Source organism: Panthera pardus, unplaced genomic scaffold (genome assembly GCF_024362965.1).
Source record: "Panthera pardus isolate Hobbes unplaced genomic scaffold, ASM2436296v1 HiC_scaffold_25, whole genome shotgun sequence".
Taxonomy (NCBI): Eukaryota; Metazoa; Chordata; class Mammalia; order Carnivora; family Felidae; genus Panthera; species Panthera pardus.
Genome location: NW_026526821.1, coordinates 64,066,605 through 64,091,559, shown reverse-complemented (window position 1 = coordinate 64,091,559; position 24,955 = coordinate 64,066,605).

Genomic DNA, 24,955 nt, shown 5'->3' with positions numbered 1-24,955 from the left:
TGTCAAACATTCGAAAAGCACTAACAGGTTCTCAGTGAAAAGTAGGTCTTCCCTCCTCGGTCCCTTCCCTCTCTGGCCTCAAGCAGCTCAGTTCCCCAGAGGCAAATAGCGCTAACAGTTTTGTGCCAATCCTTTCAGAGTTATTTTTATGCAGAGACAAGGGGATATATGCATCTTATTTTTGAAAATAAATAGTATCATACAATGCACATAGTTCTGCACTCGCTTTTGTGGAAGAAAAGTTGTTGCGGGAAAGAACACGCACACAGGAAAGCAAAGAACATCTATGTGGAGTTACGATAAAAGCATACACCTGTGTAACCACCGCTCAGCTCACGACACAGAGCAGTGTCAACACTCCAGAGCCTCTTCTTAATATCCGTTCCCTCCCTCCCTGTAGAGGGAACCGTTATCTTGACTTTTGTGATAGTCCCTCCCTTGCTTTTCTGCACAGTTTTGCCTCCTCTGAATTGTATCTCTAAACAATAGAGTTTAGCTTTGCCTGTTTCTAAACTTTATATTAGTGGAATCATATCATATATATTCCTTTGTGTCTTTGCTTTTTATTGCCTAATATTATATTTTTAAGACATGTTGTTGAATGTAATGCACTTTTCTTTTTCCGCTTACAAATGCATCTTGGAGATCGTTCCATTGCACCGCTCGTAAGAGCAATAATTCATCCAACCGGTGGCATAGTGAGGGACATTTAAGTTGTTTCTCATTGTTTGCTGTTACAGGTATGCTTCTGTAAATATTCTTGTACGTACCCGTGCAAATAAATGAGTCGAATAAATTCCTAGATGCTAAATCCCTGAGTAAAAGATGATGTTCATTTGTACGCTTTTTTTAAGTTTATGTATTTTTTTTTGACAGACAGAGAGAGAGCAAATGGGGATGGGGCAGAGACGGAGAGAGAGAGAGAGAGAGAGAATCCCAGGCAGACTCTGCACTGACAGACAGAGCCCCTGTGTGGGGCTCGAACCCATGAACCATGGGCCTAAGTCAGATGCTTAACTGACTGAACCACCCAGGTGCCCCCATTTGTACCCTTGATAGACATTGTTCTTTATAAACATAATATTAGTATTTACTCTGATCATCAGTATAGATTTCCTTTTTCCCTACACATTCTCCAAGACATTTAAATCTTTTTCCTATATGATAAGTAAAATATGGTACTTCATTGTCGTTTTAGCTCTTCTTGTATTAGGAGAGAGGTTAGGCCCCTATTCATTCCTGAACTTTAAAAACAATTTATATATCCTTTTCTGTTAGTTGGTTTTTTTATCACTGACGTTTAGGAACGTTTCATATTAATATTTTTCCTTTTTTAGGTTTATGAGTTGCAAGTATTTTCCCCCAGTTTTTCCTTTTTTGTTTGTTTTTTCCATTCTTTATGATGTTTTCTCCCATGAATAAACTTTGGTTTTTATACAATTAAGTTTTCCAAATTTTTTTCTTGTTCCCAGCTCTTATGGCATAACTACAGATGATGTCCTCAGCCTGGACCCATTAAAAATACTCTGGGGGAGCCTGGGTGGTTCAGTAGGTTGTGTCCGACTTCGGCTCAGGTCATGATCTCACGGTTCGTGGGTTTGAGCCCTGTGTCAGCCTCTGAGCTGTCAGCATCTGAGCCTGCATCAGATTCCGTGTCTCCCTCTCTCTCTGCCCTCCCCTCCTCGCACTCTGTCTTTCTCTCAAAATAAATAAACATTAAAAAAATAATATAAATAAATAAATAATAAAAATACTGTCCCATATTCCTTCTTGCTCTTTTAAAGTTCACTTGTGGCCAAAATGAAGAAATCAGGAGACTATAGATGCTGGAGAGGATGTGGAGAAACAGGAACCCTCTTGCACTGTTGGTGGGAATGCAAATTGGTGCAGCCGCTCTGGAAAGCAGTGTGGAGGTTCCTCAGAAAATTAAAAATAGACCTACCCTATGACCCAGCAATAGCACTGCTAGGAATTTATCCAAGGGATACAGGAGTACTGATGCATAGGGGCACCTGTACCCCAATGTTTATAGCAGCACTCTCAACAATAGCCAAATTATGGAAAGAGCCTAAATGTCCATCAACTGATGAATGGATAAAGAAATTGTGGTTTATATACACAATGGAATACTACGTGGCAATGAGAAAAAATGAAATATGGCCTTTTGTAGCAACATGGATGGAACTGGAGAGTGTGATGCTAAGTGAAATAAGCCATACAGAGAAAGACAGATACCATATAGTTTCACTCTTATGTGGATCCTGAGAAACATAACAGAAACCCATGGGGGAGGGGAAGGAAAAAAAAAAAAAAAGAGGTTAGAGTGGGAGAGAGCCAAAGCATAAGAGACTGTTAAAAACTGAGAACAAACTGAGGGTTGATGGGGGGTGGGAGGGAGGGCAGGGTGGGAGGGAGGGCAAGGTGGGTGATGGGTATTGAGGAGGGCACCTTTTGGGATGAGCACTGGGTGTTGTATGGAAACCAATTTGACAGTAAATTTCATATATTAAAAAAATAAAAAATAAAAAAATAAAGTTCACTTGTAATTATTTATATCTTTGAACCCCCTGGAGTCTCTTTAGGTAGAAGACCTGAGATAGGTATACAAATTATTTTTATTCATAGTTCTATTTTTTTAATGTTTATTTATTTTTAAAAGAGAGACAGACAGAGTGCCAGTGGGGGAGGGACAGAAAGAGCGGGAGACACAGAATCTGAAGCAGTCTCCAGGCTCTGATCGGTTAGCACAGAACCTGACGTGGGGCTCGAACCCATGAACTGTGAGATCATGACCTGAGCCAAAGTCAGACGTTCAACTGGCTGAGCCACCCAGGCGTCCCTATTTATAGTTGTATCGATCTGTCTATTCATGTGCCAGTATCAGACTGCTTCAGTTTTATAGCTTTATAATATAATTGAATATCTGGATGAGCCAGTTCCTTTCATCACATCTCAGTTTTAAAATTTCTATGGCAATTTCTGGCTTGTTTTTCCATGTGAAATGTAGTATCGGCTTGTCTGATTCGCCTTCTACCAAAAAAATGTACTGGGATTTATAGAATAATTTAGAGACTATTAGCATCTTTATGATGTTGACCCTTTCCGTAGAATATCCTTTGTCCAGATCTTTTTTGGTCCATATTGTTGCTCATTGACATTTGAAAGAATCCATCATTTGGACATTACCTGCTCGATTTCTCCCTAAGTATGGTTTCTTCCTTTATCTCTTCTAACATGTTCCCGCTTTCTTTACAAGGGCTATATATTACTTTATATTAGTTTCATACTCAGTCATGCCACTGAATTATAAGAGTTTTTCATCTGAGTCTCCTATTGTTTTTTTCCCTCGGTAAGTGATCACCTCGTACACGAAGAATCATCACTTTGTTTCTTCTCCCTGCTGCATTTTGTGTGCCTGTGCTTCTAGGACAATATTCAATAATAGTGCTCCACAAGAACACTGCGGATTTGTTTTTCACTTTTATGCATCTGCTTCTACTGTTCCATCCAGCCAATGGAAGTTTTGCTCCAATAAGTTGGAGAAAGCTGGGGCCACGGGGAAAAGATGGTGGCAAAGTTCATGACCCTCACAGAAAGCCCATGGCTCTGTCTCATTGGCTGGGGTGCGTTGCAGGGATGCTTCTGTTTTGCCCAGTTGACCACCTTACCCTTCCTCAGGGCAAGGTCAAGGAGAAGTCCTATGAGAGATGGAAACAAGGTGATGGGAGTGGGGGTGGGGGGTTTCAGAGAATCCTCTGGATTCCTCTCCAGGGCCAACGCTGACCGTGGATAGTTACAGCCCTGGAGGCATCGGCTGTTGGTCCTCCTTTAACATCCCCTCTGCAGTGTGTCCCCTTTCCACTCCACGGGAAGACTGGGAAGCTGCTTGGCTCGTGGAGATGGGAGAGACGAAGAGGACAGAGAACACTTACTTGCCTTTCCTCCTAGTGCAATGTAAGTTTGGAATATCCTTGTTTCTTTCCCGTTAATAACATAACAACTTATTTACATTCATCACCACCTCTCCTATATTACAGAACTCCCTTCCCTTCCCCCCCGGTCATCGCAGGAACATTAGAGTAATACTCTTTTCTCAGTTAACCTTTCCTTCCAGGATAGTTTATTTTCAAGAGGAAACATTTGATAAAGCTCAGAGTAATTTTAAATACATGATTTGCCATGTTAACACTTGTCACTTATCATATGCACTTCAGTCTGACCTCCCTGCCATTCTGTTAACCTTCAGAGGCACCGTTAAAGCAAGCCATTTGCAGTTGCCCTGTGAAAACTCTGCATTTAAATTGCTTTTCCTCCCTTCCCCAAATTTTCCATAACTATAAATAAATTTAATTACCATTCCAAGAAGTGTAAGCAAATCTTCTATTACATTTTTTAATCTTTTATCTCCTCCCTGTCCCTCCACCAAATATACAGTTTATCAGGCAGCCTCCCTGCCTCTGGTGGCACTTGCCCTTCTCTGCTCCTCTCCCACTAATACGAATCTCAGTCTGTGTCTCTTGTGCCCAAGTGGGTTTCCTGAGACTCTCAGTCCTAACGCTGCACTCCTGGGCCTACTTGGAGACCCGAGCAATTCTGTAAAGGGGTCGGTGGGGAGTCAGTACGTAGGGCTCCTCAAACGCCTTTTCGGACCTCTCTTCGCTGGCATCTAAACATGGCACGTCCAAGGTTGTGTCCTTTTTGCACCAGAAGAACACATTTCCTTTTGTCATCATGAGGTTGGACCCAAATGACATCTTATAAAGGCACACCAATAACAATTTACCTTGAAGGCTTTACTCTTTAGAAAGTACTTTTTTAAAAAATAAGTATTTTGTTAATGCTTATTTTGAGAGAGAGAGGGGGGCGGAGAGAGAGATTCCTAAGCAGCCTCCATACCACCAGCACACAGCTCAACGTGGGGCTCAGACCCACAAACCATGAGATCATGACCTGAGCTGAAACAAAGGGTTGGACGCTCAACCCACTGAGCCACCCAGGCGCCCCTCAACGTACTTTGTAATGCATTATTTCCTTTGTTCCTTATTTCCCAATTATATAATACAGTGATATCAGCTGTATATTTCATTCGTTGTTGACAAGCTCTTCACAAGGCAAGAATGGGGAAATTGATGCAGATGGGGAAATTAAGACACATCGTGCGCGCGTGCGTGCGCGCGCGCACACACACACACACACACACACACACACACCTGTCTCTGTCTCCAGAATTGCTTCATTGACCTCTACCTTCTGTTCTTTCAGGTGATCTTCCTCTCTCTTGATCTTCCTCTCTCTTCCTTCCCTAAGCACATCAAAACCTCCTTACAGAGACAGCCATGGGGCTTACAGCAAGGGTTGCTGGACACTCCCTCAACACCGCTGAAGGCAAAGCACCCGTGTCTGGGTCTATGTCCTGGACTCCGGAGCTTTCTGTGCCTGCTGGTCCCTCCCTCAGTTTAGCCCTCGGATCGTCGCTGCACCTCTCTCCTCAAATTCCCACACGGTGAACCCAGGGCTAAGGTCACTTTACTCTTTTCCCTCCATCTGTGTTATCCAGAGTTAACACACCACTTCTCAAGTGCCTCCCTCCTTGAGCTCAGGACTCTTGCAGGGGTGACTTTGCTGCCTAACAGCCCATTCCTGGTCTTCTGGCCCACAGCACCAGCTGCCTCTGGGCCTTTAGGTCCTGGGATCCTGGAGCTGGTCTTGCTAGAACTGAGCAGAGAACAACGGGAAGGTGGACACATCACTCAGATGGGAGCAGGAAGACCCAAGGCAAGAAAAAGATTGAGAAAGACTGGAAAGGACCCAGACCTTCATTCCAAACAGACCAACAATCGTGGGTGAGGGGAACCATTCCAGATCTTCTATCGTCTAATGGCCAGGCAAGTGTAGAGAAAACTCATGAGAGGCATTCAGTGGAAGCTGTTGAAACTGCTGCCTGCTCATAGCCAAGAATAACAGTGAGAGTGATGATAAGAATTGCAGTGTCCCAGGCATCCTTTAAGCGCCTTATATATAATAACTCATTTAAGCTTCCAGCAGTCCTAAGCAGGAGGTAATATTATTATACACATTTAACAGCTGAGAAAATCGAAGCATAGAGAGGCAAGCAAATTTTCTGAGCTCACACAACTAATAAATGATAGAGTGAGAATTTAAAATCAGGGATTTGGGGGTGCCTGGGTGGCTCAGTTGGTTGAGCATCTGACTTCGGCTCAGGTCATGATCTCACAGTCTGTAAGTTCAAGCCCCGTGGTGGGCTTGGTGCTGAGAGCACAGAGCCTGGAGCCTGCTTCGGATTCTGTGTCTCCCTCTCTCTGCCCCTCCCATGCTCATGTTCTGTCTCTGTCTCTCTCAAAAATAAATAAACATTAAAAAAAGTAAATTTAAAATCAGGGATTTGGGTTCTAGAGTCCATGTTCTTAACCACTACACTTGAGAATCAATGATGGCAAGAAAATTTTTAAATCTTGGTTTAATGGGTTTATAACTTGGAATGCCTACCACCGCAAATATCAGAAACTCCTTCCCCAAATTACTTACACACGCATCATGAAAGAGCCTTGAGGACATTATGCTGAGTGAAATAAGCCAGTCACCAAAAGGCAAATACTGTTAGAATGGCTATGATAAGAAAGGCAAGAAACAACAAGTGTTGGAGAGAAAAGGGAACCCTTCTACACTGTTGGTGGGAAGGCAAACTGGTGCAGCGACTATGGGAAACAGTATGGGGGTTCCTCAAAAAATTAAAAATAGAAACACCATATGATCCAGCAATTCCACTTCTGGGTATTTACCTGAAGAAAATGAAAACATGAACTCAAAAAGACATCTGCACCCCCTTATTCGTTGCAGCGTCACTGACACTAGCTAAGATATGGAAATAATCTGTCTGTCAGTGGGTCAATGGATAAAGAACATGTGGTATATGAAAACACAATGGAATATATTCATCCATAAAAAGAAGGAAATCTTACTATTTGTGACAACATCGATGGACTCTGAAGGCATTATGTTAAGGGAAATAAGTCAGACAGAGAAAGACAAACACCATATGATCTCACTTAAATGTGAAATCTAAAGCATACAAACAAAAAAACACAAGCGCATAAATACAGAGAACAGGATCCACATATGAGTGAAAACGTATGGTATCTGTCTTTCTCTGTCTGACTTAGCACAGGTGCTTAGCATAGGCTAAGTCACCTTAGCTAGGTGACTTAGCATTTCACCTAGCATAACACTCTCCAGTTCCATCCACGTTGCTACAAATGGCCAGGTTTCATTCTTTCTCATTGCCAAGTAGTATTCCATTGTATATATAAACCATAATTTCTTTATCCATTCATCAGTTGATGGACATTTAGGTTCTTTCCATAATCTGGCTATTGTTGAAAGAGTCACTATAAACATTGGGGTACAAGTGCCCCTATGCATCAGCACTCTTGTGTCCCTTGGGATGAGCACTGGGTGTTGCATGGGAAACAATTTGACAATTAATTAGATTTAATATAAAAAAATAAATGAAAATAAACATTACACATAAATAAATAAATAAATAAATAAATAAACAAATTGGTGGTTGCCTGAGGCAGGGGATGGGGGGAGGTGGGCAAAATGGGTGAAGGGGAGTCAAAAAGTGAAAAACTGGGGCGCCTGGGTGGCTCGGTCTGTTAAGCGTCCGACTTCGGCTCAGGTCATGATCTCACGGTCCGTGGGTTCGAGCCCCACGTCGGGCTCTGTGCTGACAGCTCAGAGCCTGGAGCCTGTTTCAGATTCTGTGTCTCCCTCTCTCTGTGACCCTCCCCTGTTCATGCTCTGTCTCTCTCTGTCTCAAAAATAAATAAACGTTAAAAAAAAAATTTAAAAAAAAAAGTGAAAAACTTTCCATTATAAAATAGTCATGGAGATGTAATGTACAGCATGGTGATGACAGTTAATAACACAGTACTGCATACTTGAAAGTCGCCGAAAGAGTAGATCTTAAAAATTCTCACCACAAGAAAAAAAAATTGTCACTGTGTATGGTGATGGATATTGACGAGGCTTAGTGTAGTGATCATTCACAGTGTATAGAAATGTCGAATCCTTATGTTGTACACCTGAGACTAGTATAATATTATAGGTGAACTATACCTCAATTAAAAAAAAAAAAGAGGACGAATACTAAATGATTCTACTTGTAAGAGGTCCTGGAACAATCATATTCATAGAGCCAGAAAGTAGAAAGGTGGTTTCAAGGGGCTGGAGGACGGCAGAGAATGGGGAGTTAATATTTAACAGGTACTGAGTTTCATTTTGGAAGGACGAAAGCTCTAGAGATGGATGGTGGTGATGGCTGTACAAGAATGTGAATGTATTTAATGCCACAGAGTTGTACACTTAAAAATGGCGAAAATGGTAAATTTTCTGTTATTTATATTATATAAATATAAATAACATGGTTATGCCACAGCTGTTTATAAAAGCTGTTTATAAAAGACGAAAAGTGATTTACAATCGGGAAATTTAAAATGATCACACAGCACACAAAGCCCAGAGGTAGAGCAACTCTACAGCATGTGATCAGTGGCTCGGACACATTGTGGAGGACGCAGGGCCATTCCATCTTTCTGCCCTGTCATTTCTGGATGTGTACCTGGCTCTTCTCATGGTCACAGAATGGTCACAGTTGGACACATGACATCCAGACATGATAAATTATAGAGAGACCATTTATTCCTAGGGAGAAGGGGGTTTCCTTAGGAGAGAGGAAACATTTCCCACATGTAGCCCCATTTCACCGACCAGAGTTACATCACACCCTACCCCGTGCCTAAGGGGGACCATAATGGCCATCTCAGACCCCTCAGGATCTGCCCTTTGGAGCTGGGACCAGAGCCAGCTTTCCTTGAAGCAGAAGGCCACGTGGAGTAGGGTGGAACCTGAACAAAATAGATTCTGTGAGGACAGTAGGGGTGGTGGAAATGATGCCGAAAGCCACCCAACTGTGTCTGCTGCAACTTTGTAAAATAGCACTTAGTAAGGCCATTTATTACTCATGGTCACCATGACCCTGTCGCCCTCACTAAAACGTGTGTCATGAATACCTGTTAAATTAAGCTGTTTTAAGTTAAAAAAAAAAAAAAATGTATACAGGGGCACCTGGGTGGCCCGGGTGGTTAAGCAACCGACTTCAGCTCAGGTCATGATCTTGCGGTTTGCAAGTTCGAGCCCCGCATTAGGCTCTGTGCTGACAGCATGGAGCCTGCTTCGGATCCTCTGTCCCCCTCTCTCTCTGCCCCTCCCCTGTGCTCTGTCTCCCTCTCGAAAATAAGTAAACGTTTCAAAGTGTGTATATATTGCAACAACATCTCTTCCATAGCTCATTTTGTACAGTCACCTTCTCATAACAGCTTAGAAATACAGAAGTGGCTGGGGTCACCACTGCAATTTTGGTAACACATCTGTCAACTTCTTTTTCATTCGAAAAGTTTAGGGAAAGGGAAGAAGGGAGGAGATCTACGGAGGAGGTGAACCTAGATTAAAGCGTCTGGAAGGGGTCCTTTGCTGCCCCCACCCCCGACCCGCACACACAGAGGGTCTCGGTGGGTGGGTGGGTGGGTGGGTCAGGCCGTAAGACACGCAAGGGGTTGTTGTGAGGAGCTGACGTAATCCCAGACTCTTCCCTTTCCCTCGCCACCACATCCCTTCAGGATATTCAGCCCTTCCTCCCCTTTGGCGCCCTGCACCGCCTCCCCGGCCCTGGCCTTGCTCCAATAGTTCCCTAACCCGCTTCAGGTCTTTGATCTTCAGCCACCCTCCCTCCCTGATTCATTCACCCTGCAACTCTAAGAGAGACCTTTCAGAGACACACATCTGATCCTGCTGTGGCTCCGTCGTGCACAGGATAAAACCGAACTGCGTGGCATGGGCCCTGGGCCCGGGACTGTCAGGCTTCCTGGTCACGCCCCTCTGACCTGCTCCCAGCCCCAGCTGTCCCTGCGCCCCCTGGATGTGCCTGTGCCCTCGTTTATATGTCTCCCTTCACCTGAAACGCCGTTCTCTGGCCCGACAGTCAAATGCATCCTCCTTTTCAGTGGAGTTTGGAGTCAGTTGGGTCTGAATTCTAACCTCAGCTAGCCAGCTAGCCAGCTGTGAGACCTGGGACGACTAGCCTTACCTGTCCCAGTCTCAAGTCCGTGAAGGGTCTGGTGGGTCCTACAGGGTAGTGAGAATCAGACAACAGGCAAGGAGAGTGCCCAGGACGGGGCCCTGCTCCGGTGAGTTCCTCCAAAGGACAGCTGCTATTCTTAGCAGCCCATATGTCCCAGCTCAAGTATGGCTTCCTCTGGAAGATTTTCTAGGGCCCTGGGCTAGAAGAGTCCCTTCTTCATTTCTGCCCAGAACCCCTTCTCCCGGCCTGCTCTAGCATCCACGACACGTTCCGAGATGAGTTGAGTTCCAGGTCTTCCTGTATCCTCACCTCACTGGACTATAAGCTCCTGGAGGGCAGGAACTCGTTTATTCATTTTGGGATCCTCAGCCTCTGGTCCAGGGTGCTTCACAGGGCTGTTGCTTTACCTAAGTGCTGTACCCACCCTGTAACAACCCATCAACAGCTTTCATGTCCAGCCCCTCAGGCCAGGCCCTGATGCCAACTTCTCCAGGGAGACCTCAGAATCGGGGCTAGATGTGGAGGTAAAAGCCCGTTAAGTATAACAACCCTGACTTCCATCTGTCCGTGTCTACTGGGTAACCTACTTGTGTCCCCCGACATGCCGTGGTGACCCCCTTGTCCTCCCTGCCTACTACGGTCCAAGACTGGAGGTGAACTTATTTAAGTACCCACATAGTCTCCCAAATTGCTTTTCCCTCTCTCCTCTCCCCTGGTGAACAGAAAGTAGCATTCCTGGGCCATCGTGCGTCCAAGATACCTCCCGAGTCAGTTTATCAGTCTCGTTTTCAGATGAGGCAAGTACTGCCCCATGTGAGCAGACCTATAGAGAGGTCTCTGGGAAGGCGGGGCATGAGGCCCTGGCCACCATGAGTAGGGGTCAGATTGTTGGATGGGTTCCTGAAAATAGTCTTCATGTCCACAACTTTGTTTTTGGTTTTTTTTGTTTTTGTTTTTTTCTGAGCCTGTGGACAAGGCCAGGCTGAAAGTCTGGTTTACCTCTGCTCCTCCCCCCAAACCCACTCCATTTTTATATTGCTCCGAGGTTAATAGCCATGTCGTGTGGGGTCATAGAAGACATCTGTGTCTCAGATAATATGCTTACGGTGATTACCACACATAATTGACTGACCTTCCCTCATTCTTTCCCTGCTGCAGGCCGCGGCTGATAGGATGAAGCAAGCCACAAGAGTTTATTTTCCATCACACACCATTGTGCTGCTGAGCAAATATTTTAGCAAGCTTTGAATGAACCACCTTTTCAAGCCCTAGGTTTTCAGAGTTAAAATAGGAAGCCATGACCAACCTAATAATAGTAGAGTTTAAATCAGCTTTGGGCCACCCTACTTAGAGCACTATTGTGAGTCTCCTGGAAAACCAGGTTGGGGGCACGAGCATCGCAGGACCCTCTTCCCTTCAACCTTATCCTTCTTCACGTTGCCTTTGCAGGGAGTGGGGAACCTTGATACTCCTCATGGCAGAGTCTGGGTCTTTATAGGGAAAGGAAAATTCGCCTTTGGGTGCCCAGCCAACCAGGTCCCGGAAGGGTAACTGGAGTTCAGCCTTTCGAAGTCACCTCATCTCATCATATCACTGGCCACCCGAGGCCCAGCCACCAGCTCCTGCCTCCACCCACCGTCACAGGGCCACCTGGATGTTCTTAACAAAGAACATCGTGAGCTCTCAGCAAATGGATCCCTCCTTCTGCAAAGACAACTAAGACTCCTGATCCCGGAGAGAATGGAAAAAGTAGGAGACTGCAATGAAAAAATTCCCCAAAGCAAATTTCAAAATGTTGCATTAAGATTTTAAAACTTCTTAATAATGTTTTACCTGAGCTCGATTCCATCTATCTAGCAATTAATCCATCAGCCTTCACATAATACACACCTACAGGAAACGCGATTCCGCGTCTCTGGGCTGGATTCCACTGTGAATTACTAATGCGTTAACACTCGGGAATGCCTAGCTCCCTTGATTTTCAGTACCCCCTCTCCCCGCCGCAGCCCTCCCGATTAAGTTCCTATGTGTCACAGAGGACAAGGCCGGGGCTCGGTGACTCCACCAGGGTTTGGTCCCAGCCTCAGAGAAGCAACCAGGGTCTAACTCTCAATGGCACCACCTCACCCAGATGGAAAGATCTCAGTGTTTGCACTCTGAAACCCACATCAACTCCCCAGACCTCTACCGTGCTGCAGTTCAGGAGGATTACCCGGAAAGCAAGTGTCAACAAGAAAGTTTCCTGCCACAGTTTATCACACGAGCGCGGCTTCAAAGTCATTTTAATTTGTGCAGTAACCTAAGTTGGGTTCTAGTTGCCACTTAGAGAAATGCACCTGGAATCAGCAGTTCACCATTTCACGTAAGTCATCCCTATCTTCTGTTGGCAGGGGAGGGACCAAGGAGTCAAGCTGGGGGTGGGGGAGAGATCGAAACTGCTTAACAGAAAAATTATACATATTCTAAACATATGGGTGATCTTTAGAAAAATCTCAGCATCACTTCATAATTATATACTACAAGTTTTAATTAACTAAAGCTCTGCAAATCATAATGCCTTATTAAAATGCAATTAATCCTTTGATTAGAAAACAAAAAGCACAAGTATTTACAACAAAAACACAAGTAGAATAATTACAAATATCATGTACCCATTTCTTTTATTTGGGTGTCACTTATGATGTTGCCTGCTCCCTTCATTAATTCAAACACACACATTATCTCGCATCCACAGCAGCGTGAGTGACAGTGGCCACCAAACACACAGCACTATATCCTATTGATTTCGGCAAATCCCGAACAATGCCATTTGCATGCTTGTTTCTGTAATAATAAAGATATGCCATTCAGAATTAAAGCCCGGCCAGGCTAGTGGCAACTAATTGTGTTGTATGTAATGAGTGCAATTTCAATTTGATATCACCCTCAGCTTTTCTTGCCGCCCTCGCTAAGTACTTTCAAGTCTTTGTGGGGAAATAATTGATTTTTTTGTGCCGTGGGCACAAGAAAATTATTATGATCTTTTGAATAATGCCAAAGAAAAGACCATGAATGATTTAAATTGGTATATGAAGAAGGCTTCGCCGTGGACTGCGGCTTGACTGACATCCCACTAATGCAGTATCTAGATTAGCAGTTTTTAAGGAGGCAGCTAATAGGAAACTAGTAAAACAGAAAAGGTTGCTACCGGGATTGGGTGGTGGCGGGGCGGCGGAGAGGGGTGTGGGTAGTGAGGGTTGTTGTTCCATTTTATTTGTTATCCAGGAAGGACCAACAATTCGGAGATTTGAGGCACGACACACGATTACATAATTGCCTGGCCCTCACCACCGAGGGTATGTTTCCACTGATAAATTACACATTTGAAATGGGCAGATAGGAGAGGGCTGAGTGGGATTGTTTAGCGGGGCCACAGTTCAGTTGGGGAGACCCACCTGCGGTGGGCAGATCCCGGTGCCTAGAACATGAAAGTTAGTTAGTATCTTTTTCTGACATTCAACTCCAGGAAGAAATTGGGAGTAGGGTGATGAAGGAGCTACTTTATTTATTCCTTAATCTTCCCATTAGGAGCTGCAGCTCTCTCCCACTGTGAGCATGGCTTGGGTCTAGCAGAAGAGCTAAGTCCCCTTTTAACCTGGGGTAATAACAGGGAAGGAAATCCAAACCTAAGTCAGGTTTCCTTTGTGTCCAGGAAACCTCGGATCTGCAAACCCAACTGGGACAACCGACTGGTCTCCCTCCCTCTCTCCCCAGCCTCCAGCTGAACTCCATCCCCACTGTGGCAGCCTGGACTATAACAGGCGAGGAAATAAGCACCTTAGAAAGATGGATCGCCAATTCAAAACACAATTCCACCTTAAAATGCATCCACCTTCCAAATCTCATTCTTCAGAGGAGGGAGTGTTGTTAATTTAGTTGGTCATAACTAAATAGTTTCTAATCTGGAGCAGGAGGCTGCTGGGAATATTGGACAGTTTAAAGGTTAATCACCATCGCCTGGTTACACAAGTGAGGCAGAACTAATTCCTCCAAAGGCAAATGGCTTGCAGTTTTATCAGCAGTGCAGATTAGAAGTGTTAATATACAGAACAGAATGGACGCTTAAGGGCCGGTTTTCCCCTTATCGGCAAACTTTGCAACAGAACTCAGCTCCCGCACAACCTCTGCACTTCTATAATAAGGCCCCTTATTTTGCCTCTCGAGCAGAACTATCAAACAATCCTGTCCAAACCACTGCCACCAAAATCAGGGTATTACAGACCACGGCTAATTGGAAGATCACTATAATGAAGGAAAAGATAAAATACTTTGGCTGTTGGCCTAAAATGTGGATCAACACAACATAGGAAGCTATCTTGCTATGTCACATTCTGAGAGATTTACATAAACAATAAACTCAATCCAACTGCCCCCCCCAAATACATCTTTGTTTACAGTAAATGCAACCTAAAGCCAGACTAGAGGAGGCGGGAGAAGTACTTTACATAGGCAATATGATTAGGCCAGCAGTTTTGCAACTGTGCAGGGGAGCAGGGACTGTGTAGATTTCCTCTCTTGGAATCAGCAGGGAGAAAATGGTTTTTAATGTTCTCCACGCTTCCTATATCATAGATATTTAAATATTTGGACCACTCAATATGCTAAAACGCTTGTACCAGCCGCACAAATTGACGACCATATTTCTACTAGGGCTGCAGGTGCCCTTCTCGGGGAGGGAGGGGCAGGGCAGGGAAGGCGAGGCTGCTACAGGCTGGTACCCAAGTGCTTTGGTGGGTTTTCCTTTGGTGACTGGAGGAGGAAGTGGATGCAGCTGGGAGAGGGTGGTATTTTGAGAGCAAAATCAGAGAGAGCCTGCCTAACTGGGCAAGGAATGATGCTTCCTTGAAGGGAAATCTTTTATTATAACAAGACCAAATATTCCAAACGCACAAGGAAGAGACTTTTGGGGCAGTAGGGGGCTGGTGTGCACCGAAGGCAGGTCCATCCAGGTGATAGTTTCTGGAGTCAGATTTATCTTTTCCCCAGGTATACCCAGCAGCCCGGATGGGTCGATCTCCCAAGTATTATTCATTGACTTTTCCACCCTGGCTGCTGGCTCTCTCCTGGACTCCAAATCTTGCCTGAGCCCTGAGATGGTTGAAAAAGAGGGATTCTTATCTACTGGCAATAGGCTTCTGTAGTCCTGTTATTCAATATCCCATTCCTTTATTGTGCAAGCTCCTACCAGAAGGAGCCGTGTCTTTTGTCTGAATGGCCCACAGCACATGGAAGAGTGTTCCCTTAGGTATTTCGTAATTTATACCAACTGACTAATATAGTTATTGAACGTTGTAGAGCATACAGGCTGTCTACAGGGAACTTGCAAGCTTACGGGCCAAAGCCAAGACTATCACCCGAGGGTTAGTGCACCCCAGGAGATAAATGGCTATGTGATAAAAGGGAAAATGTGACATGAAATTGTGGTTAAGTGTCAGCCACCTAGAGCTTTGGGAGTTGAGGAGGGTGGGACCTATGTGGTTAAAGTGCTCAGGAATTTTGAACTGGGTCCATAATTCATTCATTCAGTGTTTTAGTCATTTGTTCACTCAACGAACACTTTCTCTGCTCCTACCACGTGCCTCGCTATTTTCTAGACACCAGCCATGCAAAGATGAGTAGAGCAGGGTTCCGCCATCAGGATGCTCCCAGTGGGAGGTGGGGAAGAGGGACAGATACACGACTAAATGACCCCAATACATCAGGTCCTTGACACTTCCAGATCCAGCATGTGAAACTTGGACTCATGTCAGGAATCAGCGTTTGGGCCCGTGACATGCAGCCATGAGTGCTGAATGGTGACTGCAGAGGCCTGTATATGGAGGGACACACTTGGCTAATAATAGGACTTGGCCAACTGGCAGTTTAGCAAGCAGAGAAATGGCGCAGCAGCTGAGGGGAACGTGAGGCCCAGGGAGGATTTTTAAAAGGGAGACAAATTCACAGCATGTTTATGTGCTGCTAAGACCCATTCCGAAGAGACAGAAAAAAATGGTGGTGCAGGAGAGGAACACAAGTATGGGACCATCGTCCACGATTCTATGAGGAGGAAGAATCCAGGGCACTGTGGGAGGTGGGGAGGGGGGCGAGAGCAACTCATCCCGGTTTGCCCAAGACTTGCCTGTTGTTTGTACCGAAAGGCCCACCTCCCAGGAAAACCCTCAGATCCAAGCAACCTGAGATGGTTGGTCACCCTAGAGGAGGGGGTGAGGGAGCAGGGGAGGCAGAGAAGGTGACACAGATGTGGGTGGATTGGTTGATTGGTGACAGGATAAAAAGGTGGTTCTCTTTTGATGCTTCTATTTTTTTTTTCAGTGAAATAAAGAGTATTGTATTAGCTGAGAGTAATGAGAGCAAGAGGAGGGGGTTGAAGGTTTGAGGGGAGAAGAGAAGGGGGCAATAGTCGTCTGGAAGAGGAGAGCACAATAATCTGGGGGAGAGGTTAGGACTTCTAGACAGTGCTGAGTGCCCACTAGAAATTTGCAGCAATAAATTGAAAGCGAGACCAGTCAGTGTGGCCCATCTGCTTTTCTCTAGCCACATTCAACTGTCGAGGAGCAGGGACCATGTAGGAGGGAGATTGCATGTATCCAGAGCATTCGATCCTGGGTGGGGAAACTGAGGACTGACAGTTAAGTGAATTTCATGCAGGAGCTGAGGCAAGGCCTGGTGAGCCTGCCTCCCAACGCAGTCCTTTCCGTTTGCCAGGAATCAGCACTCAGGTCTCACCGGTCTCTTGGCCAAAGGTGTTTCCACGATCTTCAGAAAACCTGCCTCCCCATGCCTATAGGGCCCAGCGCGGGTGAGCTGATAGGCTGTGGGCAGCAAGGAGGAGGAAGGCAGTCCAGGATACGGGAATGACCAATTGGCAGCCAGGGACCACAGGCAGGAGTACCTCAGGGACATGTCCCTGTCGACCGGAACAGTGGTCTGCCAAGGGATTTAATCTCATGTGCCTGTGGAAGCATCCAAATATACAATTACAGCATTTCATTCCTCAGACTGGAGCAGAGCTGATGAGACAGCAGCCTGCCCCATCTCTCCTGTATCCCAGCCCCGCCACCACTTTCCTTGGATTCTTTCTCTGAGCTCTCTAGCAGAGGCGTGGTCATTTCTTATACCTCTTGTTGGGGGAAAGGGCTCAGAGACCCCAACGGGCATCAGAAGAAGAACCTTGGACAAGAGAATTTTATGCTTCACCACAGGAGAGCCATGGTAGTTGACTAGGACACATGTAAGAAGTCTACCAGTATTGACTGAGCCCCTTGTGAGTACGTGGCTCTGTGCTGGGGACCACAGGAGACACAAAGAAGAACAGAAGTTGACAGCCCACCATACCAGGGGCTGGCATGGCCAAGGAGGATTGTCTGGGTCTGTTGAGAACAGAGCGCAAGAGAGAGGCCGGAAGCCACTTCACCTGGGCTGGGCGAGTCATGGTCAAAACCCCCCAGCAGCGGCTCCCTGTGTTCACCTGTGCCTATAATGCTGCCATGAGCACCGGTGAATTCAGACATTGATTTTAGTTACTCTCCACCTGAGGTTTCCAAAGGGGCCGATGAAACTCTTAGCAATGGGCATGCCAAAGTATTTCAATATTTTGAAAGTCGAAATCATAGATTTAACCACCATAAGCAGAGTAAATTTCAAGTGTCTTTACCTTTGGCTCGAAAAGAACAACTCCACATGGCATTTCTTGGCAGTGAGAAACTTGATGGGCAGTTCTGTGTCTCTAATCACCATGAGACAGTAGTTACTTAAGATGCCATTTGTTTGATGGGCAGTATCTCTTCAAGTATCATGCTCAGGGGGTAATCTAATAAAAAGAAGGAGACCGAAAGTTAGGAAAGCAAGGATCTGTCTACATGGCTTGCCGTCTAAGCTATTTTTTTGACCCAACGTTACAACTAGAAGGTTTGGTGCCATGTTAACGAAGCAACTTTTGTGTAAGTAAGTGCAATTTACACACGTGCATCTGCTTCCATTTCCAGCTCAGACACCTCCCTGACTCCTCACCAGCTCAGCTGATCATCTGGGACCTAGAACTTGGCTTCCCATGCTGTGAGTAGCCATGGATGCTCTTCCACTAAAAGTTGATGGTTACCTGTGCTCGCCTGTCCACAGTGATGAATGCTTCCAGGCCCTGCCTGGTGTTCACTCCTGTCTCCTTGGCTGAATTCCTTTCTGCAAGCTCAGCCTCAGAAAGGACCCAGTCTGATCATAGCGGGCAAACTTGGAGAGAGTCAGAGAAAGTCCACACTTTGTATTCGCCCACTACAGACTCTTGGAACTGGGCTTCTTCCCTGATTCTATGATTCTTTCATCAGATATTTATTGAGTGACTATTAGATGCCAGGCACTGTGCTAGGTTCTACGGCTACAAAAATTAATAAGTAATTATCCTCTCTTCCCCCAAAGAGCTCTCACTGCTCACACGTAAGCAATGATACCACCATTGTGGTAATGGTTCTAAGACACACACAGGCTGTGACAGGCCTTCTGGAGACAATATGTGTATTAGAGAAGCTTTATTCAGGTATGAGTTATAGTGCTGTTGGTCTTGAGTCCAAGGTTAATGAATCACCCATATATATCGAATAAGGTATCTTTAAACAGACACATATAAAACAAAGTTATGCATTGACCCATTCATGAAAATGTGGCCAGAGGTTTGTAGGAAAGTAACCTGGTATTTGCCCTGGATGTAATGGTTCAGTATTTGCTAATTTAGTGATCAGGTGACTTTACAGATCGTAACTACTGCCAATAACAAGAATTGACTGTAAATAGGACAAGGGATTTGTGGAGTTAAAGGGAGGCTCCAGGCACTCTGGAGCTGGAGTCCTCCAAAGCTTGCAGGAAGTGGTCTGGCAATAACTACCCCTTTCAATAAAGACTCAAATTGTGGTGGGGGGGGGGGGGGGCTTTTGGAAATAGTTACAAAGACATTCTTTATTGTTGTTTTTTTTTTGAAAGATGTTATTTTCTTGCCTTTAAAGGAAAAGCGCAAGATCTTGGCCCATCCTGGCCCTCAGTTCTGGTTATAGGATCCTTCTGGGTGAGTCTCTGTCCAGGATTTCCAGAACTAGAATCCTGCTCTGACTCAACCATTTCCCTCTCCCTTCCTTCCCTTTCTTGTCTCTCAGCCCAGGGATCCATTTCTCTGCCCATTTTCTGTCCAGATGCCAATTGCTTGTCTGCCCAAGCTCTCATGGGTAACCTGCCCCTGATTTCATGTTCCCCCAAGTGCTGGTTCCACTCAACGGGGCATATCCACCGGCAGACTCTAGCCCTCTCCTGCCACCTTGGCTAGGGTCATAGGTTGAATCAAAGCTCATTGGCTACAAGAAACATAAATTTTACTTAAAGAAAAGGATGATTGCTAAAAGGTGTGGAAGCATCTTCTAGAAATAAAGTAAATTCAGACCTCTTGGGAACTGAAACTGGCAACGAGAAGGCACAGGCAGCCAGAAAGATTCCCGGTCCCCTCTGGCTTGCTTTCTGTCTCTATGCACCTGTCTTTCCTTCTTTCCATTCTCCTTCCCTTCTTTCCCACTTTTTCTCATTCCTGGTTTATCTCTCCTGCTCTGTCTCATTCTCTTTGCAGACCATTTTGCTCTGCTCCCTCTGACCACTCCTCCCTTCCAATTCTGGCTCACATGAAGCTTGGCTTTGCCTTGCCATTAATTCCAGAGCCAACTCTACATGGTTATCTCCAATGCCTGCTCCCAAATACAATTAGTTTGCATACAGAAGGGAGGATCTGACTGGCTGAGCTCCCTAGCTAATGCAGGCTCCTCTTACGTCAGATGCCCACCCCTGGCTCACTTAGCTGCAGCTGGAGAGGGAAAAGAACATCAGACGAGTCATGGCCATCTACACCTGCTCCTTTTTAGAGGGTAGGCAGTCCTGCGGGCAGAACTCAGTTCCCAGAAAAGGGAACAGAACCCCAAAATATGTTACCTATAGTCATTTCATCACTCAGACCATATTCTGATGTATGAGAAAATGTTCCGGTGGATATTAGGAATTCTTATTTAATCTTTCATGTGGCCTCATTGTCTAATGGATAGAGTTGGCAAGTCATTTATGACACTTAATCCTGTGGTTTAGGACTGTGTTCTGGGAACAGAAATTCAGTCCTCTGGCTCAACCCCTCTTCTTCTGTCTGATCTCCCCACTGTCTTTCTTCAGCACTTTAGGAGGACAGACAGAACTGTCAACCAAGGACCACTGTCTCCTTCAGGGAGGGCTCAAGCGGGCTGAGGGTTTCCCAGGGAGCAGTTTCAGAGCCCCTGTTGCACAGCAGGGTCAAGGTAGGGATATGGAGGGACAAGCCTGTGCTGATCTACAGGTAGCAAGAGGACTTTCCGAAGGTTCTCCAAGTGAAGGCACATGAATCTCAGAGATCAGAGATGGTCTGACTCAAGGTGGGGATGGATGAGGTCATGTTTCTAGGCCAGCTTTCAGTTCTTCCTTTCTATTGGGCACTGCCTTGTTGGGGAGGAAAGAAACTTCTCCCCTGCCCTCTCCCGCCATGTTTCTGCTTCTCTCTGTGGAGAGGACAGAACATGGCACAGTCCTCTTTCCCGCCCTGGTGGGTGTTGGGGGAACATCCACACTCCCCTTTATAGATTCTGTCCCCATGGGAGGAGGGGGGAATCTGAGAGCCTAAGGGTCACCGTACATAAAAAAGTTCGTGAACATTTTGCCCACGTCCTCTTTTATTTCCTGCTCCACATCAACACGGCCCCCGGGGTCTCACAACCCAGACAGCTATTCAGTTGGGCACTGGAGACACTGCTCTTTCATCTACAAATAAGCTTCAAATTGGCCTTTCGTAGCACTGCATCCTTAGGTTCTGGGGCTAAACGAGGCAGATTTGGGAAAGTGGAACAGTTGCCACTTTGACCTGAAGCCTGAGCCATCTTCCCCAGCCCTGCTTTTTTCAGAGCCCTGCTTTGGGGTTATACAGTATTGGCCCAGAGACTCTTTAAAGCTGTGTTTTGTTTCACAATTGGCTACTGATCTTTGAGCTGCTACTCAATCCATCAGAACCTCCGAGAAGGCCAGATAGAGAAAGACAAATACTGTATGATCTCACTCACATGTAGAGAGTAAATCCTAAAAGGTCTCATCTCACACAAACACACACACACACATGCACACACACGCACACACACGGACACACACTTGTAACTATGTGAGGTGATGGATGTTAACTAAACTTACTTGTAGTGATCATTTTGCAATATAAACATATATCAAATCATTATTGTGTCGACCTGAAACTAAAAAACAATGTTAAGTGTCAATTATATCTCAATAAAATTGGAAGGAAAAAAAAATCTTGGAGAAGGGAGGAGGCATTTACTCCAATATGCTTAGGAGACCCAGAATCTAAAAGCAACTTAATTTGTTTCACCAATGATTTTATCCTTCATGCTACTTAAATTTCTACAAGTTAAAAGGTGGGATGCCTTAGAGACTTCTGTCTTCCTCCATCATGGAAGAATGAGAAAGTTAAGAGACAGGTTTTGTTTTTGTGATTAAAATGTTTTATTTAAAAAATTTTTTCTAACATTTATTATTGAGAGACAGAGAGAGACAGAGAATGAACATGGGAAGGAGAGAGAGAGGGGGAGACACAGAATCTGAAGCAGGCTCCAGGCTCTGAGCTGTCAGCACAGAGCCCAACTTGAACTCACAAACTACAAGATCATGACCTGAGCCAAAGTCGGATGCTCCACCGCCTGAGCCACCCAAGCGCCCCTGTGATTAAAATTTTTTTAATGTTTGTTGACTTCATCAGAAGATTTTCTCTGCTGTGACATCAGACCAATTTGGGTTATGTAGTTTATTCTCTTTTACCCACCTGTTGTCCTCACATTACCTGGGCAGCATGAGGACCCAGGAGGGCCTCCTCTGAAGGCAGTGGGGAAATGATTTCAGAGCCCCTGCCCTGGTGGGCCTTTCCCTTTCTAGGGGAAAAAGCAGGGGGCCTCTGAGACCCTGAATATATCCGTAGGGCCTTCTAGAATTGGATTAGGGCCTCTGCCTGAGCTGCCCATGCTATGTTAGGAGACTGTGTCTCCCGGTGATCTTGCAGGTAAGTGGAACAATGAGAAATAGCCCATCTAGAACTTGACCATTAGCAGACCCATCCTTGTCTCACCTGTGGCCATACACCCGGTTTCCCCCACCTGGCCCTTCAAAAAATCTGCACAAGTATATACTACGAATTATATAAAATTTAGAATACAAATAAACAAAAAGAAAACCACCACCTGAAACCCCACATGCTGGGTGGACCCTGGCAACACTTTGATGTATGTTCTTTCAGATTATTTTCATGCACATGTGTGATGTTTATCTACAAAAAAAGGGAGCCATATTATGTAATGCTCATTTGTAATCTGCCATTTAAAATCTAACAATACAGGGGCTCCTGGGAAGGCTCAGTTGGCTAAGCGTCCGACTCTTGGTTTTGGCTCAGGTCATGATCTCACGGTTGGTGGGACTGAGTCCCACATCGGGCTCTGAGCTGACAGTGCAGAGCCCGCTTGAGATTCTCTCTCTCCCTCTCTCTGCCCCATCCCTGCTCATGCGCGTGCTCTCTCTCTGTCTCTCTCAAAATAAGTAAACTTAAAAATGTTAAAAAATAAAATAAAATCTAACGATATAGTGTGACTGTATGTTCATGGTGCCATCCAAAGGTCGACAGCATCGTTTTGAGTGGTTGTACCCTCCTCTGAGGCAAGGCCATACTGTCATTTATTAACCAAGCCCATCAGTGGCTGGTTAGGGGTTCTCCAGTGTTCCGTTGCTGTTGTAAACAACAGCGCGGTAAGCATCCTTGTTCATTCCCCTTTCAACACTGTTTGGTTATTCCCTGTGAACGCATTCTTGGACATGTAATTGCCACGATAAAGAGCATGTACTGCTTAAAGCTTCTTTTGCATATTGGCAGATTAAGTGCCCCCGCCTCCCCGCAAAGGTAACCAACTGACACCTCTACAGCAGTGAATGGGAGGGCCCATTTCTGCCTACCCATGGCAACATTTGACGTCATATCTGCTCCTTCAGAGCAGTGGTTGAAGCATCGCGTGTGTATGTGTAAGCCTCTTTTGTCAAAGCATCTGATGGGCACAATAAGCAGCAAGTCCTTCGGCAGCGTGGGCCTGGGACCGTGGGCCTCCCCGGACGTGATCTGGCCCACTCCGAGGGGTTTTGCTCCTAACAATGAGCAGGTCTCGGGCCATTACTCTTACTGCTCACCCAGGTGGCACCCCCATCTCTGTCCTCTGGCCAAAGGCCCATCGCCCTGTGGGCTAAGTCAGGGCTGGGCCTGCTGTAGCAGGAAACACTGGAAGGTGAGAATGTCAAACACACCAGTCTTCGCTTCCCCAGGGAGCTGTGCTTTCACAAACACCCTTGAGGTCCCCTCCATGGGTCCCAGCTGGCTTTCTGTGCGGGTTGATTGAAAGCTTGGAGCTTCCTCATCAGTAAGTGTAGAAGAAAATCTGTTCCGTCACTCAGCAAGCCACGGAGCTCATCAGAGACCACAGAACCTGGAGAAAGCTGAGCGAGCCAGAAGAGCAGAATGGCACCCACTCTTCTTCTGGCCCATGTCTTCCTTTATGCTGTTCTTTCTTGTCTAGCTCCACAAAAGCTGCAGCTCCCTCCAGCTCGTGAGGAGGCTAGCTTTCCCTGCAATCTGCATATTGTGGTCCAAGCAGACTCGAGTCTCCAAGGGGAAGGTGGTTGATTTATGGGGGCCCTCCCCCATATCTTCAATCAGCTTCATTCTCGCTTCTGAGGCTCTCCAGCCACTCCCGTTTGGTTCTTAATTCATCAATCCCCCCACTGCCTCACACTTGCCTGATCCGATTACTTTTACATAGAACACGTTACTGTGTTCCTTTATGTAGCGCTGACTACTCGTGTGTTAATATGTGCCCCTGCACCTCGTACTAGGAGATGTGAAGGGGCCGATACGGGTCCTTCTCTCCATCCCGGGGACACCGGGACAGAGCAGCAGAAAGAGAAGTGACAGTAGGGGAGAGGCTCACCAGGGTAAGGAACCTTCTCATCTTTCGGTTCTTTCTTCATTATAGAGAAGTTTTAAAAACGTCTGCATCTTCAGAAAACATGTAGCATCAGCAGCATCTCTGGGGTCTCGGTTCTTCTGCAGGATAATGTGGAAGGTCCGCCAAGGGGACCTGACTTATCTATAGAACATTCACACTTCGCTTAGGGCAGGATGGCTGAGAGCTTCACCAGAGCACCAGGCTGGCAGTTAGCATGTTTGAAAGGAGATATGCTAAATTTTAGAGCTAGAGAGGACTCAAAGATGATTCTTGTCAAACTGCCTCATTTTTTTCCTATTTTTTCCCTATTTTTTTTCCTCCCTCCCTTCCCTCCTCCCTTCCATTCTTTTTTTCATAGCCATCCAAGGAAGTCAGTAGCTCAGTGAAAAAATACTGGTCTTGCATCCAGAATCCAGGGGCTTGGGCACTACCATGGGAGTGTGCCAACTGGGTCAGGGAAGAAGGTGAGAAGGCCCCAGGTGGGCTTGCAGAACCCAGGTGTGCAGGACCCTATCTCATACTGGGGTCCCCAAGTGTGACTGTCTTCAGGGCTCAGATTTTAATGGCAGGGTGGGATGTGGGTTGCCATTTAGAAGATCCCAGTGAGGCTCTGCTGACTCACAGCAGCCCAGAGTTCTTACCCTGGAGAAAGTGGCCAGGCCTAAGCATGAGT